The following is a 5,000-nucleotide window of genomic DNA, read 5'->3' on the forward strand; positions in this document are numbered from 1 at the left end:
AATTTGAAAAATGTGACAAAAATGTACCCTTGTGGGTACAAACTAGCCATTGCTAGCAAACATATTCAAGAAACCTCCTTTAATATGCAAAACTGTGAATTGAAGGTTTCATAATTATCTGTAACCACAAGCCTACAAACGGGAGACCGTACAGGTCTCTCACATGAGAAAAAGAAATTCACATTTCATTACATGAAAAAAAGTAATTATTTAAGCAAGGTTTTGGAGAATGTAATCAGGTGGTTTGGGCAGTAGGCTTGGATAAATTCTGCCGGCAGAATCTCTAGCAGAACAAGCGATTTTTGAGGCGAGCACTCTGCCGGCAGAATAAGGGATTTCTAGCAGAAAATCAGCGGCACTCATTAATGATATGCATAACAGCTGCAAGAAGACTTTTAAACTAAATAAAAAGCAAATGGAAAATACCTTATGTTTGATTGATTATTTGACCTCAAGTAAGATGAATTACAATTTTGATACGCATTTTATACATAATTAGCTTTTAGGGGTTAGGCACAGGCTCCCTTCTATATTTTGCGAAAAATGTTCGGATATCGAGCAGAATAGGCTCTTTTTACGAGCACTGCCGGCAGGCAAAAAGAGCCATTTTGAGCGCATTGGGCTTCCAGTGGTTTCGGTCTCGTGTGGTGAGAGCTTCAGAAGGAAGAAAACTACCAATAATTCATACAGTTTCCTGCCATCAATTTTCTTTCCAAGAGTTTGGAGCTCGGTGTAATCGGCCAAAACCTCAACGCTTAACTTAGGCATGTTCCACTACAGGGATTTTGGTGACTTCATGCGGTTAGTATGCGGATAGTGCTTAATTAACTCTTTTCCCTGCCATAAGTCATTGAAAAATCATCGGAGTTGATCTATGATTTTCTCTGATCAGCGTGTTCTAGGCCACAATGCCGGCATTGGTTCGACACTATGGTCCTCACTGGTCGCACCTGTATGTAGCCTGATTGTCAGACGGTCCAGGTCGCTTTATCCTCTCTTAACTCTAGCTTGCTCTTCGACAGCATACCAATCTCCCAGGGTGCGTGGGGGTACTCCCTTATATGGGCTATATAGGTATGTGCAGCCCCAAAGGGTAGGGTTTTTCAGCCGTTTTGGTGATAAATAGGTATCGATTTTGACCATTTGGGTCTGAAATAGGGTATGGTTCGTGCACTCTAGCCTTGAATTGGTTATGTTTTTTCAGAAGACAAAACATATACGGGAATGTTAATATATTTGGGTATCTTAGCCAAACAGCCAACGTAATTACGAGTAACCTCACTTATATTAAAAAATGAAATGCGCGTTTCTCTGCCTTTTGAAGTCTGCTGGACGTCGAGACATTTACAACTTTTTATCGGTTGCGTAGAATGTGGTGGCCTAGTGTAATAACTGAGTAAACGAGTCCGAGTCACGAACGCCGTTTCCTGCAGCCAAGAAAACTGTATTCATTATCAAGTGCTTTTCAACTTAGTGTTCTAAAACGAAAACGCTGGAAAAGCCTTGTAGTAAGGAATGATTGCCCTAGATTTTGGTTTATGAATCGTGAAAGAGACGCTAGTTTCTCTGAGCAGGGCTACCCTAGCAGGAGTATTACCTTAGCAGTTCCATACTTTTTTGTTTTTTCATCAACGTGTTTCGCTCAGGTCGCAACATGCAATGTGCACATGCTTTGCACCCGCATTTAAGGAGGCTGGCATTAGTTTTTTTGGCTTTGGGGTGTACCTGTTGCAATGAAAATTTCCTATAGAAGACAAGCTTTCCTTGACACTATATCATCTTTTCGACGGTTACGCAAGGCCGCTCATTTTAAAAAAAGATCAATTATCTCGAAATCCAGTCGGAAAATCGAATCCCACAGCTTGTACGCCAAATTAAAAAGAAAAGAAAATGTAAGAGCGTTTTCAAGTAAATTACAAATAAAGTTTTGAAGGCCGGTTTTGTTTATTCTCGCATTTTTTTAATCAATCGTCGAAAAGATGTTGTAGTGTCAAGGAAATCGAAGCTTGTCTTCTACAGGAAATTTTGATTTCAACGGGTACACCCTAAAGGCAAAAAAACTGATGCGCCGTTTTGGAAAGCGCTGTGGCATTCCAGTGTGGACGGCGAAAGCAAAACAAATGGTAGCACAGAAAGCATTTTGTCTTTTTTCCAGATGAAAACTTCGTTTTCAGATTTATTCGTGGGGTAGGTTTTGGTGTCTGAAGTTGTTCAGGATTTTGCAATCGTGTGTTCTTATTTCAAAGTTAAAGATTTGTTAGGTTATCCGGAGTCATTGTTGAACTCAACTTCAGGTATAAATTCCACACAAAACGTTGTGATACAGTGTATTAGAACTAAATTCATCATGCCAAGAGATGAGGTTTGGAAATATGGTTAAATAACAAAAATAATCAGTGAACGTAGCCCTAAAACTTTAAAGGTGCAGTCTATAAAGAGCCAATGAAAATGGCAATGCTAATGTTCTTATGACAGCAAAGCAGTCAAACGAGCCTCCCCAGCAGTAATCGTGTGATAAAAATCATTATTGGCGTATGACATCACCCAAGTTAGTGCACTGTACTGCTGACCTTATGAGATTCCACAGCAAAAAGAGTGAGTTTTAACTACTACCATGAATAATATTAACAATTGAAGCGCAGCGAGGATGAGACATATTAAAATACAATAAAAAACGTTTTCTGGCTAAAAAGGTGTGAAAAGGAATATAAGCTTTCGGCTGTCGATCTACAGCCTTCCACGGATAAAATGTTGAATGTAAATTAGTGAAATATATACAGAAAAGGCGAGATAAAAGTAATAAAAAGAACAGAGTAAAAGTATGAAAAGAGGTGGCTATTGTTTAAAAAGAATGCAATACGGATGAGGAATCGGCTTAGAGTTCTTGTCAGCATGCTTGGTAACAGAGGTGTGCCAGACCTCTAGAGTTTTTCTAATACGAAAATAGCCTTTGTCGATAACTCGAGAATGATTGAAATCAATTCGATGATCGAAAGACCACGCATGTTTCGCAATGTTTGACCCATTAGCACATGTTTTTACATTCCTAACGTGTTCTTTCTTGCGGGTTTCAAAGCAACGGCCAGTTTCGCCTATATAACACCAATCACAATCGGCTCAGGGTATTTTATAAACCACGTTGGGTTGGTGTTCAATAGGTGGTCTGAATTTAGGAGAAAGGCATTCTTGTTGCAAAGTTTTGAGGGGCTTATTTACAACTCGAATATCGTGTCTTCGAAGAATTCTTGTTAGGGGTTACGTACTGACCATTGATAAAAGGAAGGACAGCAAAACCGTTAGGGTTCTCCTGGGGCACAAACCATTTAAAAAACATGCCAACCAATTCTTCAGGTGAAGGGATGGCATGTGTGGGCGGTTTGGAAAATTTCCGCTTCAAGATATTGGAAATAACAAAGGAGGGATAGTTGTTGGCTCGTAGTGCATCGAAGACGTGATTTATTCCGGTATATTTCACTTGCGGTGTACTTGGGAGTTTAATGGACCTCTTTAGCTTTAGCTTGTTTTCCCATTTCAGACCACGTGATGTTACTCTAGGGAACACTTTCTTTCAAATGTCGTCTTATGCACGTGCACATATAGGCAAAACTGATGAAAAAACAAAAGGAAAATTCCCTTGGGAACATCACGTGGTCTGAAATGGGAAAACAAAACGTACAAGCTAAAGAGGTCCATTGCGCGGTGTAGGAAGGTCTCAGCTGTGCTGATCTTGTGGCATTTGTCGTGGTGAGAGGAAAAGTCTAAAAATTTGTCCCTGTGAGTTGCTTTGCGGTAAACATCAATAGTGATCGTGTTATCCTTGCGAGAAATTTTCTAATCAGTATAGCATTCTTTTTAAACAATAGCCACCCTTTTTCATACTTTTACTCTGTTCTTCTTATTACTTTTATCTCGCCTTTTCTGTATATACTTCACTAATTTACATTCAATGTTTTATCCGTGGAAGGCTGTAGACCGACAGCCGAAAGCTTATATTCCTTTTCAAAAATTTTTAGCCAGAGAACGTTTTTATTGTATTTTAATACCATGAATATTGCTATAGATAAAGGGGCCTTAGCGAAAAATCAAGCATCACTCTTATGGAACAAAAATTATTCACAGTATCAGGATTACTTTTTTATTGGTTATTCTGAGAAACGATGTTTCTTGTGCACGGGAATGTTCTTCTGCCACTCTACTCATGCACGTACCAATCCGTATGATTTCTCTACAAATAAGAACATACATAATGTTAATCTTAACAAATCACCTACGCATAATGACAAGTAACATTACTTATAAAATTGTTTATCAAATTAATCGTTTCGCGCTATAATTTGGCTCGAAACGTTTGCTAGAAAACGAGGCCTTTATCGTTTTCATAACACTTTTGTGAACTAGTGCAATACTGAATTGCTCGACTGATTCTCTCCCAGTGTTGAGTTCATTTCCCACGCGTCAGTTCGTACAACCAAGAAAGCTCTTTCCATAGCCCTATGCAAAAATGGCTGCCTTTAAATTGTTCTTTTGCTCGTATTCAAAATAGCCTCAATAACTTCGTTCGCGATAACAAATTCTTTCGAATTGTTGTCTCAAAAACGAGATTAGTGAGGCTATGTTGACTACGAGCAAAAGAATAATTTAAAGGTAGCCATTTTTGCATAGGGTGTATTATCAAATCGTTTTTAACTGTCTTAAAAACGAAAGCAAACTCATAACTCTGAACAATCACAACTCACAATACCATAAAAACCTGCTACAAATGCTGCGTTTCATCAAAGAATGATTTCTCTAGATTGTGCTTCTTATAAGCCATGACGAAAGTGACGCAATTTTTATAAACATGCAATTACAAAGCGTATTTCAGTAAAACCAAAGCAAACGAGAATTACTCTTCACTTTTAACTGCCAACCACTCGAAAGACGTCTGTAACAGTTAACTACAACCTTGGTTGCAAAAGTAAAGACCAGGTGATAACCAGAGGCGGATCTAGGGGAGGAGT

The 5,000-nt window shown here is 38.8% G+C and overlaps 1 long non-coding RNA gene and 1 pseudogene across 1 annotated transcript in view; both read right to left on the reverse strand.

Annotated features, from left to right (window-relative positions):
• Window positions 1-768, reverse strand: part of LOC138037161 (prostaglandin E synthase 2-like) — a 16,097-nt pseudogene extending 15,329 nt beyond the window's left edge.
• A 3,353-nt stretch (window positions 769-4,121) lies between these two features.
• The window catches only part of LOC138037922 (uncharacterized), a 22,268-nt gene continuing 21,389 nt past the window's right edge, over window positions 4,122-5,000 (reverse strand). The window contains exon 5 of the long non-coding RNA XR_011130147.1: window positions 4,122-4,225. This is a non-coding gene — a long non-coding RNA (uncharacterized lncRNA). The remainder of the gene's footprint in view (window positions 4,226-5,000) is intronic.

Source organism: Montipora capricornis, chromosome 2 (assembly GCF_036669925.1).
Source record: "Montipora capricornis isolate CH-2021 chromosome 2, ASM3666992v2, whole genome shotgun sequence".
Classification (NCBI taxonomy): domain Eukaryota; kingdom Metazoa; phylum Cnidaria; class Anthozoa; order Scleractinia; family Acroporidae; genus Montipora; species Montipora capricornis.